At 36.8% G+C, this 23,773-nt stretch overlaps 1 pseudogene; it reads right to left on the reverse strand.

Moving 5' to 3' along the window:
- Window positions 1-15,750: 15,750 nt before the first annotated feature.
- LOC129872042 (uncharacterized) lies at window positions 15,751-23,241 on the reverse strand (annotated as a pseudogene).
- Between the last annotated feature and the right edge of the window lie 532 nt (window positions 23,242-23,773).

Genomic DNA, 23,773 nt, shown 5'->3' on the forward strand with positions numbered 1-23,773 from the left:
ATTTCTTTTCGCTAATATTTTTTCTTCTGATTCACATGTAACATCTCTCTTGCTTATATTTCTTCTTATTTTTCATAGGTTAGGGAGACAAATGAATATGTGTATACAGTACTTGATGGCATTACATGATTCACGGTATGTCTTCAACAACATATATGAACATATGGGAGATTTCAATTGGATGAGCTGCCATGTCCACATGCTTTGGCTGTTTTAACAACAAAACACACTGGTTATAAAAAATACTGCTCTGATTACTACATAAGAGGAAATTTATTGTTGACATACCAGTTTCACTTGAATTCCCTCCCAGCTGAAAGTACCTAGAATATACCAACACATGTTCTTGAAGAGGTTATAGTTCCACCACTTGGAAAGAGACCTCATAGGAGGCCAAAATATAAAAGACACACACAATTGAGAGAAGATAGATTCAAAAAATCAAAAATAACATGCAATAATTGTGGACAACAAAGTCACAACAGGAAGACTTGCAAGAATGTTATGCCTTTGAATTAAGAATAAAGAATGACATTTGAAATAAATAATAAACTCTGTTTGTTTTAGGTCATTAGTTTGCTACAAGAATTCATTTTTTAGTTCAAGTTTAATTCATTTTTTGTGGTCTATAGATCACTGAAGGCTTTTTCATTAGCTACAATTTTCATTCTGTCTAATTCTCTTCTAATTTAACTTTAGTGTGTATGTAATTCATTTTTCTGTTTCTATAGATCACTGAAGGCTTTTTCATTAGCCACACTTTTCACTCGTGTCTAATTCTATTCTAATTCAACTTTAATATGTATGTAATTTATTTTTTATTCAAGTTTAATTTATTTTTCATTCAAGTTTAATTCATAATGCAGGTTTCAGTTTGATAACACTACTGAAACACATCACTGAAGGCTTTTTCATTAGCTACAATTTTCATTCGTATCTAATTCTCTTCTAATTCAACTTTAGTGTGTATGTAATTCATTTTTAATTCAAGTCTAATTTATTTTTGTATTCTATGGATTACTGGAGGCTTTTTCAATAGCTACATTTTCCATTCTTGTCTAATTCTCTTCTAATTCAACTTTAGTGTGTATGTAATTCATTTTTGTGTTTTTATAGATCATTGAAGGTTTTTTTATTAGCCACACTTTTCATTCGTGTCTAATTCTATTCTAATTCAACTTTAATATGTATGTAATTTATTTTTTTATTCAAGTTTAATTTATTTTTCATTCAAGTTTAATTCATAATGCAAGTTTCAGTTTGATAACACTACTGAAGGCTTTTTCATTAGCTATAATTTTAATTCGTATCTAATTCTGTTTTAATTCAACTTTAGTGTGTATGTAAGTCATTTTTAGTTCAAGTCTAATTTATTTTTGTGTTCTATGGATTACTGGAGGCTTTTTCAATAGTTACATTTTCCATTCTTGTCTAATTCTCTTCTAATTCAACTTTAGTGTGTATGTAATTAATTTTTGTGTTTTTATAGATCACTGAATGATTTTTCATTAGCCACACTTTTCATTCGTGTCTAATTCTATTCTAATTCAACTTTAATATGTATGTAATTTATTTTTCATTCAAGTTTAATTCATTTTTCATTCAAGTTTAATTCATAATGTAGGTTTTAATTTGATAATACAACCAAAATACTTTAACATTAACGTAGCTATGTATTGCATTATAAAAAAAGAAGAAGATATATTTTACATGAACAAAAAACTATATTAAAAGTGTATTTTACATGTACAAAAATCATCTTAAAAAAGATAGCACAAAACAATCTTCAAAACCTAACTAATACATCAGCTATAAACTATTTTTAGACAACATAGTTTTCATAGACATTTTAACTAATATAACTACATTTATTTATTTATGTAGTCTTTCGTCTTCACTTTGAAGGTTACTCTTTTACTTCTTCACTGCATATTCCCATAGTAGAGCCCCAAACCTCTTTTGGAGACTGTCTGCACTTAGTTGTTGATTTGCAATACCCTGGCTATTGCTCACTAACTCCGCAAATGCAGCCACAAAAACTCCACAGTTCATACAAAATTTAAAATATAAAATTATTATAAAAATACTATTGAGTTTAATAAGACCAATACAAAAGATAGTATCTATTTGATAAACAATTAAACTTACAATGAATCTTCTTGTTGTCTTGGAATCCCTTTAGTTATGAACTTACATTCAATGAGCTCAAACTCCTTTTTTCCATTGTATTTAGGTGATTTCTTCAATTCAGGATGCTTATCATAGAACTTGACCACACTCAAGTAGTATGGTAAAATCGATGAAATCATACCAACAACATTTTGAGTCAGAAAATTCATCCCCCCTCTAGCTAGAAATGAATCATACACCTTCAAACACCTTTCAACAATATCAAACACAACAAAAATCCAATGATAACCCTCTTTAATGTTTACTGAAAAGAGAACATAATCCACTTTGTCTCATGGGGTGCTTGCCAATAAATGGCTGTCACGACCCACTTTTCATCAGGTCATGATGGCACCTACTATAACCCTAGAGTAGGTAAGCCAACCCGTCAACCCGGAACTTCAAGTAATGTGTTTGAGGGCAGAAACTATATAAGAGCATCGAATTATAAAAGTAAACAGAATGAATAAGCGGAAGTAAACCAAAACATATTTTAAACAACTAAAGATCCCTCCCAGAACCTGGAAGTCACAAGTACAGAGCTGCTACAAAATAAAATACGAGTACAAGTCCCGAAAGTGGATCGGACATATATATACAACAACTGGCTAGTCTCAAAAGGCAAAAGACGGGCCATCCATTCTGAAGGAGACAGAAGTGATCCAAAAATGCCAAGTTATCACCCTAGTCTCTGAATCTGACTGCAACAAGCTCGATTTATTCGTGACAGTAGCTGGTGCTCGGTCCTGCATCACGAAAGTAGATGCAGAGTGTAGTATGAGTACCAAAACAATAGGTACCCAGTAGGCATCATAGGCCGACTGAGCAGAAAAGGTGAAAACAATATGAAAAAGAGGAATAAGCCTAAATAGGAATCAACATAAGCATCTAAAGTGAAAAGAGTACTATCTACGAGAGCTACAGCTAACTATACCCAACTGGGCCCCCATAAGCCCAGCCGGGACACTCGTACGCAAGTTAAATAAAAACCCGAACAAACCCCCATAAGTTCGCTGAGTACACAAAATAGCTACAACTATCAAGGCTAGGAACCAAGAATCTGTGATGTCAGGAACCGAAGTACTGTATCCTTTCCAAAACCCAGAATCTCCAAGAGTCAATCGATCTAGGGGTGACTTAGGAGTCGAGGCCGGGACTGGGACCCAGATGCTTGCCCGAATGTTCAAAGTGGCCAAGGTAGGGACTGGGTACCCGGATGCTTGCCATAATACATAACTACGGGACTGGGTACTCGGATGCTCGCCGTAATACATCGGTGCGGTTGAGGCCGGGATTTTGTACCCGGATGCTCGCCGTTATACATCGGTATGATCGAGGCCAGGAATGGATACTCGGATGCTCGTCATACTAGCAAGTCGGCGGAGGCCGGGACTGAGTACCCGGATGCTCCCCGATAATTCAGAACGGAGGTTGGGACTGGGTACCCGAATGCTCATAGATAATCCAGAATAGAGGCCGGAACTGGGTACCCGGATGCTCATAGATAATTTATCCCATGGTTTCGAATATATCCTTTCCAACTAATCAACAACAGTATCGAGAATTTCCTCCCCAATGAGTCAACTGATATGCCGCCAAAACTTGAACCGGAGCCGAAGCCAAACGATCACGAATTCTAGTATTGCCAACGCATCTCAAAAGTTATGACTATACCGAGTTATGGGTGGGAGTGTTATTAAGAGCAAGGGTATCACCTAGCTAAGGCCAACTACTAGGCACTAGCCCGCTACACCATTCTACAGGGATCTAAGTCCATCGGAGCGACGCCGGGCATATAAAGCAAGTTTACATCCTATACTAAGGCCAACATACTCCATAGTATCAACAACATGCTCATTCAACTCTCCTTATAATACTAACAAATAACGATAAGATACACATGCTTCTAAATACCTGAAAAACCTGATAACAAGCCTAAAGCATGATTTCTAACACCTGAGATATACAATTAAACTACCCAACCAAAATCCCAACTATTTCAACATGCTTTCACACATTTCAACTCAATCTAAAGAAAGGTAAACCGTAGCCTACCTGTAGGCCAAACACGCGGGCTCCAAATCACTGTGCTGGAGCTTTTCCCTTTTGAACGTCCTCGGAATGCTGCCAAGCTGTCAAAAATAGAACCACAACATCGATACGGTCCTTTAGACACTAATTTCATAATTTTTGGAGATGGACCAATTTTTGGGTCGAAAACCGGAATTGTGGGGCCCACATACGAAGTTCCGGATTTGACCCCCAAAACAGGTTCTAAACGTCACCCCAAGCTCAAAAATCAGATTTATAATACAATTCGGGGTGAGAAATTACGCAAAACGATCAAACAACCAAAACTCATAAATTTGGACTAAAGGACCAAAAATGGCAGCATCGAAATTAGTAGATTTTGGAAATACGAGACTCTTTCAATCCAAACAAATTGCACTATGATGATCCTTGGGAAAAACCCCACAATCTAGCCTCAAGAATCACTCAAAACGGAGTTATATTGACCAAGATACACTTTTTCAAAATTCCACAAAATTTCATTCCGAAAATGACTAAATCAGTAACTAAAAATGCATTTTTACCTCAAACGAAGCTTCTCCTAGCGTTTCTGAGATTACCAAGAGATTCCTCACGAAATTCTATTGAATTTAGACCCTTGAATCACCAAAATCGGATTTATATTGGTCAAGATATAACTTGTCAAAGTTCTTCAAAAATCCATTCCGAAAATGGATACTGCTGCAAATAAAATCACAATTTTTACCTGAATCGAATGCTCCAAATCAGTTTTCAATCTCTCCAATGCGTTCTCCACGAAAAACCTCACAATTTTGCCTTTTGAATCACCCAATTTGGAGCTCTAGAACTCAAAAAATAAGGGTTCAAAGTTGAGGAGAAAATCTGAAAATATTCTGCACTGCTGCAGATTTTCTGGTTTTTGCCACAATTTAAAGTCTCCGAACGAACTTTCGGAATTCGTTCGGAATCAGATAAAAATAAACAAAATATGCTACCCCACTAAATTTGACGTTGCGGACTCAATGGCGCATTCAGAATTCCCATACGAGATCATTTTAATAAAAAGTGGGTTCCACACCCAAGAGTCATTTTCCACAATGGGTCTCGATATTAGCTCGGGAGCCTCGGGAAGCGAACGAAAGGTCGTTCCTAACCAAAATTGACATTCCAGAACTAACCGCGCTGTCAGAATTTTTATTCGAGTGCGTTTTCCAAGAATGTTGACCAAAGTCAACTATAGGCTAAATTTCAAAGTCAAAAGCGCCAAATGGCCCCAAAGTCGTATCAATTGCCTCGATAGTCATTCCAACAGTGTTACTAGCCTAATTTGGTCATTCCGAAGCTGATGGAACCATCATAATTTGAATCCGAGATATCGTTGACCCAAAACTCGAAAAGTCGCAACTAAACTAACTTAGGCCTTTAAAATACCAAAATGGACTCGAGACCTCTAAAAAATCAAACAACACTTCTTATAGACCAAAACCATCTCCTGAATCCAACGGAGTTGTCGGAATTCTATTCCGAGCATCGTAACTCCAAAAGTTGACCAAAGTCAAACCTTGGCTTAAAGTTCCTCAAATTCTCAACTCAAGGCCTCAAATCTTTGTTACAGCTCCAAAACTGATTCCGTAAAGTCTCCTAAGCCTATTTCGACATTTCGGAGCTGCTGGAATCGACGGAATTCCATTTTGAAACCCGTAGCTCCAATTGACCCTCAATACCACTTTTTAACACTTAAAGCTTATGAAACTCAAAATTTCCAAAGACTTAACTTTTCATAGGATTTTCTAAAAATCAACATCCGGTAACAATTAGAAATGACTCGGGGCATCTAAAAGGATGGGTAAAATGGTCATTTTATAAATATTCTAAAAAAATGACCTTGAGGGTCATTACAATATCCACTACTAAAAGAACTTTCGTCCGCGAAAGTAAGGACAAGAGTATACCTGGAGGGTCAAATAATCTGGGGAATTGCTCCCGTATCTCCTGTTCGGTCTCCCATGTAGCCTCCTCGATTGGACGATGGCGCCACTGGACCTTAATCACAGGGATGGACTTAGAACGAAGCTGGCGAACATCTCTGGCTAGAATAGCAACTGGCTCCTCAACAAAAGTCAAGCGGTCATCCAGCTCAATAGAGTCATACTGAAGCACATGAGACTCATCTGGAATGTACCGGCGCAACATAGAAACGTGAAAAACAGGGTGTATAGTTGAAAATGCTGGTGGCAAAGCCAACAAATAAGCAACCTCTCCAACTCTCCTCAGAATCTCAAACGGCCCGATATACCTAGGGCTAAGCTTACCCCGCCTGCCGAATCTCATCACGCCCTTCAAGGGCGACACCCGCAAGAACACCTGATCACCTACCTCGAAGTGCAAGGGCCGACGCCTGCGATCAGCATAACTCTGGTGCCTACTCTGAGCTGTCCTTAACCTATCCTGAATAACCCGAACTTTGGCTATGGCATCCTGAAGTAAATCGGTACTGTGCGGCCTAGGATCTGAAGACTCAAACCAACCAACCGGAGTACGACAACGCCTACCATATAAGGCTTCAAACGGGGCCATCTGAATGCTAGAGTGGTAGCTGTTGTTGTACGCAAACTCTGCCAAAGCTAAGTACTGCTCCCAATGACCCTTGAACTCTAATACACAAGCTCTCAATATATCCTCCAGAACCTGAATAGTACGCTCTGACTGACCGTCGGTTTGTGGATGAAATGTCGTACTAAGATCAACCCGGGTGCCCAACTCTCTCTGAAAGGCCCTCCAGAAATTAGAAGTAAATTAAGATCCCCTATCTGATATAATGGATATCGGTACCCCGTGCAGACGGACCACCTCCTGAATATAGATTCTAGCTAGACGATCTGCGGTAAAAGTGGACCGTACTGGTAAGAAATGCGCTGACTTGGTCAATCGATCAACGATGACCCAAATACCATCATTACCCCTGGATGATCGAGGCAATCCCATCACAAAGTCCATGGTAATTCGTTCCCATTTCCACTTGGGAATGGGTAATCTCTGAAAGACTCCACCAGGCCTTTGATGCTCCGCCTTAACCTGCTGGCAACTTAAACAATGGGATACATACTCAGCTATATCTCTCTTCAAACTGCTCCACCAGTAATGTTGTCTCAAATCTCGATACATCTTCGCGGTGCCTGGATGGATAGAATATTTAGAATCGTGGGCCTCGTGAAGGATCAACTGAATGAAGTCTCCAACTCTGGGAACACAAAGGTGACCATCGAACCGTAGTATGTCATCCGAATCTATAGAAGCCTGGCCACCCTCGCCTCATAATACTAACTCTCGAAGCTTTACCAATTCTCCATCCTCAAACTGTCGGCCACGAATAATGTCCAATAAAGACGATCGTGCTCCCACAAAAGCCAAAATTGGTCCGGAATCTAAGATTTCCAACCTAACCATCCGATTAGCCAAATACTGGATATCTAAGGCTAAGGGTCGCTTCGCAGCAGACAAGTAAGCTAAACTACCCATACTCTCCGTCTTCCGGCTCAAGGCATCCGCTACTACATTTGCCTTGCCCGGGTGGTAAAGAATAGAGATGTCATAATCGGCTAGTAGCTCAATCCAACGCCGCTGTCTAGAATTAAGATCTTTTTGACTCATAATGTACTGTAAGCTATGGTGATCTGTATATATCTCGCAATGGACTCCATATAAGTAGTGCCTCCATATCTTGAGCGCGAAAACTACCGCCGCTAGTTCCAAGTCATTGGTGGGGTAGTTGCGCTCGTGCACTTTCAACTGTCTGGAAGCATAAGCAATAACCCGGCCATGCTGCATTAGTACACACCTAAGACCAACACCAGAAGCATCACAATATACCGAAAAGATCTCTCCCTCAACTGGTAGAGTCAGAACAGGAGTGATGGTAAGCAAATCCTTAAGCTTTCGAAAGCTCGACTCACACTCCTTGCACCACACAAAGGGAACATCCTGGCGGGTCAAACGGGTCAATGGGGCTGTAATGGTAGAGAAACCCTCAATGAATCATCTATAATACCCAGCCAATCCAACAAAACTCCGAATCTCCGTAACAGATGTAGGCCTAGCCCAACCACGAATAGCCTCAATCTTCGTTGGATCCACTCTGATACCCTCTCTGGACACCACATGTCCCAGAAATGCCACAGACTCCAACCAAAACTCGCATTTTGAGAATTTAGCATAAAGTTGTTGATCTCTCAAAGTATGGAGCATAACCCTCAAGTGTTGCTCATGCTCCTTCCTACTCCTTGAGTATACTAGTATGTCATCGATGAATACAATCACAAAGGAGTCAATATAAGGTCTGAATACTCGAGTCATAAGGTCCATAAAAACTGCGGGGGCATTAGTAAGCCCAAAAGACATCACAAGAAACTCATAGTGGCCATAGCGAGTCCGAAAAGCAGTCTTAGGAATGTCAGCTGCTCTAATCCGCAACTGATGGTAGCCAGACCTCAAATCAATCTTAGAAACATGATCGCACCCTGAAGCTGATCAAATAGATCATCGATATGGGGCATGGGGTAACGGTTTTTCACCGTCACATTATTCAACTGCCTGTAATCAACACACATCCGCATAGTCCCATCCTTCTTCTTAACAAATAAGACAGGCGCACCCCACGACGACATACTCGGGCGAATAAATCCCTTACCTAGAAGATCCTCAAGCTGCACGCTGAGCTCCTTGAGCTCTGCAGGGGCCATACGATAAGGTGGTATAGAAATAGGCTTAGTTCCCGGCTCCAAATCTATGGCAAAGTCAATATCTCTCTCTGGGGGTAGACCAGGTAGGTCAGTAGGGAAGACATCAGTATACTCCCTAACCACAGGAACTGAATCAATAGTAGGGGCCTTGCTGGACACATCACGGACATAAGCTAAGTATGCTAAGCACCCAGATGCAACTAGCCGTCGGGCCCGCATAAAGGATATGATCCCAGTCGGTGAGCGACTATAAACACCCTGCCACAAGATCGGGGGAATACCAGGCATGGCTAATGTAACGGTCTTGGCATAACAGTCCAAAACTGCATGATGAGGGGATAGCCAATCCATGCCCAGAATAACATCGAAGTCCAGCATATCAAGTAAAATAAGATCTGCCCGAGTCTCATGCCCCTGAATAATCACCACACAGGATCTACAAACCTGATCCACTACTAAAGAATCCCCTACCGGGGTCGAAACATGTAACGGGACCTCAAGTGACTCATAAGGAATACCCAAACGTGGAGCAAAATATATAGACACATAGGAATACGTGGAACCTGGATCAAATAAAGCTGAAGCAGTTTGCTGACAAATAAGGATAATACCTGTGATAACATCATCTGATGCCTCAGCCGTCGCCGAAGCAGCATAGAAGTGGCCCTGTCGGCCTCCCCCACGAACATTCACCCTACCACCTGACCTGCCTCCTTGGGAACCTCCCCAAATACCCTGCTGCCCATCGTCGCGGCCGTGACCCCGATCTATACCTCCTGGTGGAGGTGGTGCTACTACCAACGGTCTAGCCCAGTGCTCTAGTGAGCCACAATTGAAACATCCTGAAGTTGAGCGACCCGTGATAACTCGTCCGCGGTAGGAAGAAAGTGGACCCAATCCCCTCGAGCTCTATCCTGCGATGGAACCCCCCGAACGGGGCTGACTACTCTCAACTGCTGGTAGAGCGGCCTAAATCGGCCAGCTGGACTGACCCTGCTGGTACCTATCCTGCTGGTACCTATCCTGCTAAAACCGCTAGCGGGGCCTGTCATAACTATCATGGCCTCTAGAATAGGACCCACTGAAGCTACCCTGATGCCTGGGTCTCTTATCGCTACCCCCTTGGGCCTGGCGATGAATAATTTCGATCGTGCGGGCATGATCCACCACATCCAAAAAAGAGCGGCCCGCAGAAACAAGGTGCTCGGTCTCCAATCTCAGGTAAGGTCTCAATCCACGCACAAAACATCGTACCCGCTCTTCCTCAGTGGGTAGAATCATAGTGGCATGTTGGGAAAGCTGATGAAATCTAGCCTCATACTCTGCAATCGTCATGTGGCCCTGTAGGCCAAACACGCGGGCTCCAAATCACTGTGCTGGAGCTTTTCCCTTTCGAACGTCCTCAGAATGCTGCCAAGCTGTCAAAAATAGAACCACAACATCGATACGGTCCTTTAGACACTAATTTTATAATTTTTGGAGATGGACCAATTTTTGGGTCGAAAACCGGAATTGTGGGGCCCACATACGAAGTTCCAGATTTGACCCCCAAAACAGGTTCTAAACGTCACCCCAAGCTCAAAAATCAGATTTATAATACAATTCGGGGTGGGAAATTACGCAAGACGATCAAACAACCAAAACTCATAAATTCAGACTAAAGGACCAAAAATGGCAGCATCGAAATTAGTAGATTTTGGAAATACGAGACTCTTTCAATCCAAACAAATTGTACTATGATGATTCTTGCGAAAAACCCCACAATCTAGCCTCAAGAATCACTCAAAACGGAGTTATATTGACCAAGATACACTTTTTCAAAATTCCACAAAATTTCATTCCGAAAATGACTAAATCAGTAACTAAAAATGCATTTTTACCTCAAACGAAGCTTCTCCTAGCGTTTCTGAGATTACCAAGAGATTCCTCACGAAATTCTATTGAATTTAGACCCTTGAATCACCAAAATCGGATTTATATTAGTCAAGATATAACTTGTCAAAGTTCTTCAAAAATCCATTCCGAAAATGGATACTGCTGCAAATAAAATCACAATTTTTACCTGAATCGAATGCTCCAAATCAGTTTTCAATCTCTCCAATGCGTTCTCCACGAAAAACCTCACAATTTTGCCTTTTGAATCACCCAATTTGGAGCTCTAGAACTCAAGAAATAAGGGTTCAAAGTTGAAGAGAAAATCTGAAAATATTCTGCACTGCTGCAGATTTTCTGGTTTTTGCCACAATTTAAAGTCTCCGAACGAACTTTCAGAATTCGTTCGGAATCAGATAAAAATAAACAAAATATGCTACCCCACTAAATTTGACGTTGCGGACTCAATGGCGCATTCAGAATTCCCATACGAGATCATTTTAATAAAAAGTGGGTCCCACACCCAAGAGTCATTTTCCACAACGGGTCTCGATATTAGCTCGGGAGCCTCGGGAAGCGAACGAAAGGTCGTTTCTAACCAAAATTGACATTCCAGAACTAACCGCGCTGTCAGAATTTTTATTCGAGCGCGTTTTCCAAGAATGTTGACCAAAGTCAACTATAGGCTAAATTTCAAAGTCAAAAGCGCCAAATGGCCCCAAAGTCGTATCAATTGCCTCGATAGTCATTCCAACAGTGTTACTAGCCTAATTTGGTCATTCCGAAGCTGATGGAACCATCATAATTTGAATCCGAGATCTCGTTGACCCAAAACTCGAAAAGTCGCAACTAAACTAACTTAGGCCTTTAAAATACCAAAATGGACTCGAGACCTCTAAAAAATCAAACAACACTTCTTATAGACCAAAACCATCTCCTGAATCCAACGAAGTTGTCGGAATTCTATTCCGAGCATCGTAACTCCAAAAGTTGACCAAAGTCAAACCTTGGCTTAAAGTTCCTCAAATTCTCAACTCAAGGCCTCAAATCTTTGTTACAGCTCCAAAACTGATTCCGTAAAGTCTCCTAAGCCTATTTCGACATTTCGGAGCTGCTGGAATCGACGAAATTCCATTTTGAGACCCGTAGCTCCAATTGACCCCAAATACCACTTTTTAACACTTAAAATTATGAAACTCAAAATTTCCAAAGACTTAACTTTTCATAGGATTTTCTAAAAATCAACATCCGGTAACAATTAGAAATAACTCGGGGCATCTAAAGGGATGTGTAAAATGGTCATTTTACAAAAATTCTAAAAAAATGACCTTGAGGGTCATTACAATGGCGTCCGCATATATACTCAGCAATAGCATCCAAAGTTTTGATTTCAAATTTCTTCTTATTTTCATGAGCTTCATAAAGTTGAAAATAAGATTGAGCAATCTTTGTCTTGAATAGACAATCAGTAGTTGTAAATCGAACATTATTGTTGGTTTCATACTTTCCCTTCTTTCTAATATAATAAAAAATGACGTCAAGATGCTGTAAAAGATTTAAAATGATGTCAAGTGTCAGATAATACTTCAAATCTGTAGCAAGTGTCAGTATATTCAGTGAGCTCATTAAAGCTTGTCGAGAAAAATGGCAGAAGAAGTTGATTCAGAAAAATGAGAGTGTTCAACTGGAGTTTACATAACTAACCTCATCATTCCATGCTTGACCAGAATGTGCCAATTTGAAAACCATTCTTTTGCTTGTACATTGCAAACACCTAATTCAAATGCTGGCTTGAGGACATTAACAGCATCTGAATACGGTATCTTTCCCCTTTAAAGCATAAAAAAATGAAATTTTCAGTCAGTTAACTCATTTAAACTAAAGAAATTTTTTGACATATAAAACAACAAAACATAAATAAATTACCTCTTTTTTGTACCCGTATAAAGCTACAAAGTGAATGAATCTATCAAATCAGATTCATTATCTACTCAGATTACAAGTAAAAAGGGATGTTTTATCTCAAATATTTGACGTGTTACACATAAAGTCCCTCCAGATTCAAAATGTTGTATATAAGGAGATTTAATTGACTTTTCTAGAATTGTTTTCCTTGCACGCTTCTTCGGTGTCTTTTTTTTTTTATTTTCATCAACAGTGACTTTCTTTTTCTTTTTGTTTTCCTCAATAGTGGCTGCCTTTTTCTTTTTATTTTCCTCCACAATGGCTTTCTTTCTTAGATATGATGCTTCTGCCTTATGTATCTGAGAAAGATCTTCAGCACACAACATGAAGTCATCAAGCGTTTGAGGAGTTTTTTGACAACCCTTTGCCGCATCGGTATCAGTAGATGCACCACAATCTAGTTCACCTTTGTTAACTGTACTACTATTAGGTTGCACCTCAACTGAATTAAGATCAGCAGCCTCTTCTCCTATATACAAAATAAATCTTTTAGTAATGCATTAAGGGAGGAGCAGGTAGAGTAATTAGAGATCAATGAAGTTTATTTGAACTTTCAAAATAAAACTAATATCATTTATATCAGCGCAATTCCCGCAACATCTTCATCTGTACATAATATGAACAATTTAAACAAAGTTGAATGAAAGTATATGAAATATGTATTATATTTGTATTAAACCCTTCATTACCAATTTTGCTTTCAGAATTCCCAACAAGAGCAAATTTAACGTAAGCTTTAAACACTTGAGATTTTTCATGCTGAGCTGATTCTACAACTTGAGTGTCATGCCCTCTTGACACATGTATTGATGCATCAACACAAGGAGAAAATGCTGTGTGTAATTAAAATATATTACAAGAAAAACATGTGAATAAAAGTTTGGGGAAAAGTGGGAAACTAATCAATTTTGGTAGATAATGTTCTATGTTGCTCGGACTCTTCAAAAATGCAGTTAGGTGCGTGTCGGATCCTCCAAGAATAGTGCATTTTTGGAAGACCCAACATGGATGCGATAACATTTTTGGAGATTCTAAGCAAAATAGGCCATTTTTGGTTCCTTGAGGAGAGTAAGAGAGAAGGAAGATTGAAAAAGCCAAATGGATAATTACCCAGCTATCCTGCTGTTATTTCAATTCCCTAATTTATTTCACTACCAAACTTGGGAAATGGATGACACCTATCCACTTTTACTTCCACTCCTCTTTATCCCAAGTTACACATAGAGTTCGATAAGTATAAGCATTTCTATTATCATGGGAACAGAGAATTTTTAACATATTAAAAATCTCCAACTTCAAACAACAAGCTCTATTACAATGAAAAATCTCTTCCATCTCATTTACATCCAATTTCTCTATTCAAGATACTTTAACCAAATTTATGGAGTGAAACAGAAGACGATTAACTAGACACTACATTAGAGTATGGAAATCACTAAAGCTAAACTATATAAGACAGTGCTAGTCAATGTCACTTGAAAACTATAGCACACAAATAATTTTAGTTTGGTAAAAGAACTTATCCACATTCATAATTTTAGCACAGAGAATACAAGCACGCAATCCACTATTTAGCTCCGCAATGCCTATGATTATGAATAGTAACACTAGCAGCTAAACCATATACAACAACAACATACCCTATGTAATCCCACAAAGAAGGTATGGGGAAGGTAGAGTCTTTGCAGACCTTACCCCTACTTTGGGAGGTAGAGTCAACTTTAGTGTGTATGTAATTCATTTTTGTGTTTCTATAGATCACTGAAGGCTTTTTCATTAGCTACACTTTTCATTCGTGTCTAATTTTATTCTAATTCAACTTTAATATGTATGTAATTTATTTTTCATTCAAGTTTAATTCATTTTTCATTCAAGTTTAATTCATAATGCAGGTTTCAGTTTGATAACACTACTGAAACACATCACTGAAGGCTTTTTCATTAGCTACAATTTTTATTCGTGTCTACAACAACAACAACAATAAACCCAGTATAGTCCCACCATGTGGGGTCTTGGGAGGGTAGAGTATACACAGACCTAACCCCCACCTTAAAAGGTAGGGCGGTTGTTTCCGAAAGACCCTCGGCTTAAGAGAGAAGAACAAGGGAGGAGAAATAAGGAAAACAAGACATAGGTCAGTAGAGCCAGACATATAGCAAATAATATAAAAATATGAATAATGAGAGCGATAAAGTCAGGGTAGGAAAGATCAGGGATAAATGAGCTTTAACTACTATAGATAAAATAGAATACCCAAAGTAAACTGGGCCAACTAATATAAGCAGTAATCCCATGCAAAAATCATATGTTAATAAATAAATGAGCGTGACTACGACTACTATGGAGAAAAGATAGGCCACCTAGCCCACTATCTTAGTCTGAGTCCTCCACAGCCTCCTATCATAAAAATGTAACTCCTCTACATTAGCACAGAGAATATAAGCACACAGTCCACTATTCAATTTCAAGGTCTATGATTATGAATACTAACACTAGCAGCTAAAACCATGCAGCAAATTATATTCATAGTCAAAGTTCACCATTTTCTAAGTGAAAACATATGAATAAAACATTCAAGCTTAAACTACAATTTAGATAAGTAAAAACTCTAAACAATAAATAAACTTAAGTCCCTGCCAGCAAGCAAAACAAGATAATATAGATGTATTTAAAACATAAAAGAACCTCCATTGAAGTCTAATCCACCCGAAAATGTCTCGCTAGCCTTTTTGTTAGATGATTCCCTAGCTTTTTGAGTAAAAGAACTGTTGATGTCTCTCTTAGCAAACAACAAAGAAATATCTTTCAATAATTGTTTGTTGGAATTCATCATAAATTCTCTCATTTGAATAGATTGTAAGTCTATCTTCTCTTTAAGAGCTTTGTGATTTTCATTCGCCTAATATATAATCAAATATAACACAAATATTAGAATAACAGTTTTGAAAAAGATAAAGCCTAAAGGAAAGTTAGCTTATACCTTTACAAGTTCTTTTCTTAACTCTATAACCTCCCTGGTCAACATATCTAGACTATGCTTTGATCCTTTCGACTTCAATTTCAAGATTTCAGAATGGTAATCACGAGGTTCAGGAAGCCTCAATTTAGATACCTCATCTTCACTCGCCACTATATTCTCAAACTGAAATTAAAATACAAAAATAAATAGATGTATTAACTTGAATTGAATTAATATATATATGTCATAAATTGTATTAACTTTGTATAGATATCTTGCATTTCGTAGGCATGAAGATGCCATTTTCAATATGCTTTTGCCAAGGAATTTCAGCAACTGTTTTCCACCTCAAAATTCTTGGAATAGAATCAGAAATTCGAAGAGCTAAATCTTCATCGACTTTATAACAACACTCAAAAATCCAAATTTGAAGGGCAAGAGGCAATCCACCTAATCTATAGTACTGATTGGTTGAATTAAGCTTGTGTCTCATATTATCAAGCAACTTCTTGTAGACATCTAAACCCCACGGGTAAGAATTGAATTGTCCACTTTCCACAAGGTAGAAATCTCTATTACTAATTTGATATTCATTGTTCTCATATGAGAATAAAAAATCATTAATAAAGAACAAAACAGCTAGTGAAACGACGGAATCATCATCTATGAATTTTTTTGATAAAAACAACTCGCGTAAATGATTCTTTTGAACAGTAATTTGTTCAGGAAAATTATTGCTCAACAACCGACAAGGAGAATCTGGAACATTAATAGAGCAACCATCACTAACACAATTTAAGCATGTAATTAACCCAAATTTCCTAAGCCCGAAAAACAGCATCTTCTCATTTTATTCAACAACAAACACATTATCTGGTGTGTGTTTTAACTCCCTGTTCATAAGGCAATAAATAAGTTGTAGTTGTGTGGTCACTTTCGAAAGGTCAAGAAAGTAACCAAAATAAGTATTCCTAAACAACTCGAGCTGTTTTTCAGATAAAGAAAGTTTTATTTTCTCAATCACATCATAATTAGTATATGACGACCACATACTTGAAGAATACAAAATATCTCGATGTCTCTAGAATTTACGATACTGTATATAAATATTATCAATCTATCACTATAGATAATTATATCTTAACATGAACCCTCAAATATGACTTAAAAGATATGTGAGATTTTAAGGAAAGAAAAGTAGCTTTATCAGTGCTAATATTAGCTAGTGAAAAAGAATGGTAATGAAGCATAATGAAAACTGCAAGAGAAAACAGAAGATTGCAAATTTTACCCATGACTGTTTTTATATTGAAATGTCTTTTATATGACAATAATTGATAATACAAAGCAATGATCTTAGAAGATCTATTTATTGATATCAAATCTGCCTTTGGTCTTAAGCTCAATAATAAGATAAGATAAATACAAAAGATTAAGGGATTATGAATCTAACGTAAGAAGTGATTTCAAAATAGAGAAACTGCACTCGACAATAAATCAGAATTTTATCAAACTACACTTGATTTAAAGTGAACATACAGAGATACTATAGAGTGTAGATATATAAAAAGAAGCTAGTCATGCAATAGTTATACATCTAAAGATTTCTTCAGCAATCAAGAAAAAAGAAAAAGAAACAGACATGGCTCCGATGTAAAATAAAAGCAAATCAAATATTTCATTTAAAAATGAACTACTGCCAATGTGTACTCCTCAAGTTTCAAGGAAAACACATCATCACAAACATACTAAACTTTAATGATTGCTTTGCTTTTTGCAAAAAAAGGAATATTACTGTTTCATTTTCACTCCTCTTTTAATAATGGAAGACTCTTGAAAGCAGTCTTAGCTTAGATTAAATTATTCTCATTGAAAAACTAATAGTTGTGAGGGAGAATAAGCTTGAAGAATCATATGGTAAAGAAATCTGCTTTGGATTCATTTTTGCCTGTAGTTTTTGCTGGTCTACATGTGGCTAGTTCTAAAAACATTAGATTTATGGGAGGATGATGAATGAGATTATTGATTGTTCCAATAAGTAGGAAGATGCTAACATAGGTTGCATATTAGAATTAAAGATTACTGTCTCTAATTCTCTTCTAATTCAACTTTAATATGTGTGTAATACACATTTTAGTTCAAAGTTTAATTTATTTTTGTGGTGTACAAATCACTGAAAACTTTTTTCATTAGTTATATGTTTCATTCGTCTCTAATTCCCTTCTAATTCAACTTTAATGTGTGTAATACACATTTTCATTCAAATTTAATTCATTTTTGTGGTGTACAGATAACTGAAAACTTTTTTCAATTAACTACAGATTTCATTCATCTCTTATTCTCTTCTAATTCAACTTTAATGTATGTGTAATACATTTTAGTTCAAAGTTTAATTCATTTATATTTATTTATTTTAAAAAATAAATAAATTGCAACACAAAAGATCTAACAATTCATGGCAAAACTCCCAACAATCACTGATATAATAAACTTGAGCAAATAAATTTAAACTATAATAAAAGTATCAAATACACAAAAAAATTTTCAACATCTAGCACACAAGTTCAAAACAACAACAAACTAAGAAAATACACATAAATAGATTGAAAATGCTATCAGTTAAATAATGTGTTGGTAGAATAACATACCGGATATAAACTCTCCGATAGAATCGTATTTTTGCACAATCGATTTCGAATTTTTGGATTCTTCTCCTGAGCAACTGTAGGTTTCACTTTCTTTGACTGAAATTGAGGAGGTAAATCCACAAAATCATCATCACTGTCAACAAATTTTTTAGATGCCGATGCAACATCAACTCTTTTTCTTTTTTATTTAGATTTAGAACTCAATTCATTGTTTTTTTTCTTACTTTTACCGCCCTTTTTCTTCATACGCAATGCTTGGAAATTTTGATTAACCTCACCACCAGCTTCTTCTGGAGATTGATTTGCAAAAATTCCCAAACTAAAAGTTGGACCGACATTCACTTCACCACTGCCGGTTGAATCAATAATTCGAATTCGTGGGCTTATTCTAACAGATTTCTGACCTTTCATTATAATTGTGCACCTAAAACCTATAAGTTCCGTCTGAAATAAACAAAAAGATGAAGGAATAAGGGAAGAATGAAGAAGAGATGAAGGAATAAGAGAGAGATGCAGAACCTGAAGAAAAATCTTAGAGAGAAAAATAACGCCTTTTCCTCTTCCTTAAATAAAAAGGGTATCTAATATCTTCTTTAATTAAAATATTGTTATTGATTGTTAAAACTGATAATAAAATAAAAATATATTTAAAAATGATAAATATTTTTTAAAATACATTCAATTAAGTAATTTTTCCATCTTTTATTTCCTATCTGACCAACCCAACTTACCCATTCCAACCTTTCCAATTACAAAGACAATTTAACTTATAATATATTTCCAACATTACAATTTACAACATACAACAACAACACAAACAACCAACATACCCACCACTGATTTCCCATCCAATCCCTATGCTACAACATGCAATAGCACACCCTTACACATATATCCCTGTACAATTAAACTACATTTAACAATTTCCAAAGCCCAATTCCCAGTTCTTTATTCCTCAGACATCAACGCATACATACACGACCTCTACGTAAACCCCGTGTACAGTGCGCTATGCGCATAAGTGTATATCCCTTGTCGTCTTCCCCAACGGACTCGACAAATAGTACTCATATCTGTTCCACCATCCTGCATTTTTTGTCCTTGTTTGCTTGATCCTAGACACATCAAGACTTCGAAAATGTTTGATTCCGTCTATTCCGTTCATGTTGCCTCAAATCTTCTCGAATTTGTTGGGAATTAGGGGAATATTTGGAATGAATTTGGCATATTTCTGATGGGAGGAGGATTTCAAATTTGGAATAACGGTTCTTATCCAAAAAATTCCCAATTTTCATTGGTTTTTTTTTTGTTGGGGGGGGGGGGGGGGTTTCAGAGAGAAAAAAATATATAGAAATTACAGAAGGTTTAAGGCAGAAATAGAGAACAATATTTGAAAACATCTCTGTGTTCTTGCAACTTCTAAATCATAGAAGTTAGACCTATGTTCTGTTCTCTTTGCGTCGGAAGTTCAGTCGGTGGTGGTGAAGTTTCAAGCTCGTCTCATTCTCAGTTTGTTACTCCCGAAATGGTGAACTCTCTATTGATGTTAGTTCCTTTTTTTTAGTTGATGTTTATGTTTGTGAATCGAATGAAGTTTTTGATCTTCTCTTTGAACTTTCTGTCCGTTTTCTCCTTCTGAAATTCTCCTACTAGTGTCGGGTCATTATGTCTATTGTTGTTGTTTAATAAGGGGTTGTTTTCACTCAATTTGGTATATTTCATACATTTAAGTACTAAAAATACATTTCTAACATGTGGTTTGAGTGTGAAACTTTCTGTTTAAGTGTTATGCTTTCCTTCAATTTTCATGTTTAACACTTGGATTTTATAGCTTGTGTTTCTCCCCTGTTTGATACCAGTTAGGATAGTAAAAAATATTATTTCTCTCGTTGGCATGATTTATCAAATTTATACTCTCTATTTTTCCAGAAGCTATGGTTTAGTAGCTTTAAGTTTTTCCCTGTAAATTTGATTTTTGTGAAGTATTTGGCTTAGATGGATTTGTTCTCCATGGATATTTGAATTTCTCGTTAATTAAAAGTTGGAATTTAGTTGTTCATTTGGTTTGTAACTATCAGCATCGTTGGCATTTAAAGTTTGTAAAAAATGATAAATCTTTCTAGCTTCTAGTTCCTCTTTCTTATCGTTTTTATTCGAGTCCATTCATGAACTGTTTGTTCGTGGTAATGTTAGTTCTAGTTTTATTTGTGCAAATCAATTAGTTTACTGCCTTGTTCTTTTTTTAATATTTGCTGTCAACTAATAAGTTTGAGTTTATGTTTAGGAAGTATCGGTTCGTTTATGCAGTTTCACGCTTCCCATTTTAATTTTGTATATGTTCGAAGCATGCCTCTTTGTCGATTTGGCAGTATCTATGAGAAGGAGAGGGATTTTGTTTATGAGTTCATAGAATCTGAGGCTTTTAGTTTTGTCCATTTAGGTTGATTTATTATTCTCTTCTTATCAACTTTCTTAAATAATATGTGATTAAATGTTTTATGTCTCGTTTCAAGTTTAGTTACTGTTTATGTTATGCCCATCTGCCTAGGATTTGTTTGCCAGTTTGTTGATCCGTTTGAAGTGTCATCCTGCTTTCGAGTTCGATCTTCAGTCGTTTAGTCTTGTCATTTTGAATGTCGTCATGCCTTTACTAATGAGTCAAAGTTTTATTTCTTTCATACCCATCCGCTATTTCCCCTCTCGACCCAATTATTTAGTGTGACTAGAATGGTGTTTATGTGTTTGGGTGAAGTAGAAATAGCTCATTCCTTAAGATTTAATCATTATAGTTTGATTTATTTTGGCTTGATAGTGGCACTGTAGCATTAATTCATGACCACTTTGTCTCTCTTATTTAAAAATTTGATTAAATTAAGGAGAAATTGCTAAGGTATTAGATGATCTTCACTTTATTCACCGTATGTCTTTGCTTTTGTTTGCCTGACACTATAATTTCTTAATCATGACCTTTGTCTTTTTTTTGTGATTAATGCTTTCTCATGAGAGTTCAACCCCTGCATAATTGGATGTATCATGTCTGCATATCTTAGTTACATTTTCAAAAATCAATATAGTAGGATACTTCATTGTAATATTTTGTGCATCTCTTTAATTGAACAAGGCTCTTATATGCTTTTTATTGTTTTGATACATGTGATATCGGGATGAGTCCAATGGACTCTCTTGCCTCCTTTTACATTTCTTTCGTTGGGATCAAACCTAACAATTATTGAGTCGTCCTCATCCAAGGGGCGGAAATGGAGTTATACATTTCTCGGAAGTTAAAATGGGAATTGTATACATCAGTATACCGTGACATACAAAGATTACAGGTGGAGACAATAGCTGTATACACTGATATACTCCTGATATACAACTAGTGTATGCACTGAAATTTGGCCAAAGGCCCAAAATGCTGGTGACCCAACAACTTAGTCCAGGTGTACAGAAACTAAGCATTGGGCCAGATTTTCATATTTTATTTATTTATATTGATTCGGGTTGTAATAAATTATTTACTTATGTTATTCATACTTGCTTAGATATAATTTTAATTTGGTTTAACTTGTTATATTCCCCTAAAAGAGGAACCATTTTCATGATTAATTTACCCTTTTAAAAATGATTTTACTTAAATGATGTCCCTTACTTAGTCCTTTTGACCAAAACTCTTGCTTTCAAATTATTTCAAAGTGTTTCAAGCAATTAATTTTTTTCCTAATGAACTTAAATGTCATTTCTTTAATATTTTTTAGGTAGCCAAATGATTTCAATTGTTGGATAACCACATGTTAGCAACTATTTTAAGTGTTAAAGCCTTCTCAAAATTGTAATAAGAACTTCTTACTCATTTTTTTTAAAATTTTTAAGACTTAATCTGTTAAAGTATTTTAGATTAAAGTTTTCTTAATTTCTTTTAAAAAAGTAAGTGGTGATTCCTTTTTAAGTTGATTTTTTTCGTAAAAAGTCTAAATCAATTTTAAACCATCTTTTTCATGCATAACAATGAGACCGGACAATTTTTATATACCTGTTTTGCTAAAACTGAGTCATCAATAGAAGTAGCAATTGTGAAAGGCTCTAACAAGATTTCGAGATTGACATCGAATTTTATAAGAACATAAGAAGTCATGAAGGAAAGATTAACTTCTAGATCTAACAAGGCATAAATATCAAACAGAAAGACTAATAACATACCAGTGACCACATCTGGGGAAGACTCCTGATCCTGTCAAGCCTAAAGAGTATAAAACCTGCCTTGATGCTGTCCGCCACCAGAACTAAATGAAATACCTTGTTGAGCCGAGGGACCTGATGAAGCACTAGGTTGAGTTTGCTGACGAACATATCTTCCCTCGACTTGGATAGATGGGCAATCCCTCAACATATGACCAATCTTACCATAACCAAAACATGCACCCAAACCAGTTAAGCAGTCTCTCAGATGGTTCTTCCTACACCTCCAATATGCGGGGTAAGTGTGACCACTAGGAGCACTCCCTTGTGGCTTAGGGTTAGAAATCCTATCTTTGTTGAATTTATGAGCCGGAGCACTTGATAAATTCTGGCCGGAGAAATTTTTCCTAAACTAAGAACGTCACCTCCACCGGACCTCGAATGAGAGTAATCACTATATCTGTCGGTTCTCCTTAAAATTTTCCTTCTCAATTTGTTGAGAATGAGTCATCAATCTCGAGATATCCATCTCCTTAATTAAGATAGCAGTTCTACATTCATTGACCATTATTTTTGAAACACCTAAAACGAACTTGCTCATCCGAGCTCTAGAATCGGCTACCATTGCTGAAGCACACTTTGACAACTGAGTAAACTTCAAAAAGTATTCCTTCACATTCATATTACTTTGCTTTAGTTTATGAACTATTGAACTTTAGCCTCCCTCATCTCAAGGGAAAAAATCAGTTAAGAAACACCCATTTGAACTTGTCCCAATCTAAGAGACCCACATCAATAGCTCTTTCTTCCTTTCATTGAGTAAAATACATTTGAGCAACCTTTTTCAATTGGTAAGTGTCCAAATCCTCCTTCTCAACTAGAGTCACACCAATGATGTCCACGATCTTTTGAACCCTATGACAAACTCTGTTGGATCTTCATCAATTTTTAAACCATGAAATTATGGAGGATTCATCCTTGTGAAGTTTCTAACTCTAGTTGTCGTTGTACCCATATTTGGATTCGCGGGAGCTACAATCTCATAGTTGGCTTGAGTAGACATGGTTTGGGTAAGTACTTGGAAGGAAGTATTAAACTAGGCATGAGTGATTTGCTCGGCCAAAGGATCAACCTGAGCCTGAGGTGCTTGTCCTTATCTTGATTCGCATTCCTTCTCAATGGAGCTCTTCTTGGAGACAAGATTCTAAAACACA

This window comes from Solanum dulcamara, chromosome 2, assembly GCF_947179165.1.
Source record: "Solanum dulcamara chromosome 2, daSolDulc1.2, whole genome shotgun sequence".
Taxonomy (NCBI): domain Eukaryota; kingdom Viridiplantae; phylum Streptophyta; class Magnoliopsida; order Solanales; family Solanaceae; genus Solanum; species Solanum dulcamara.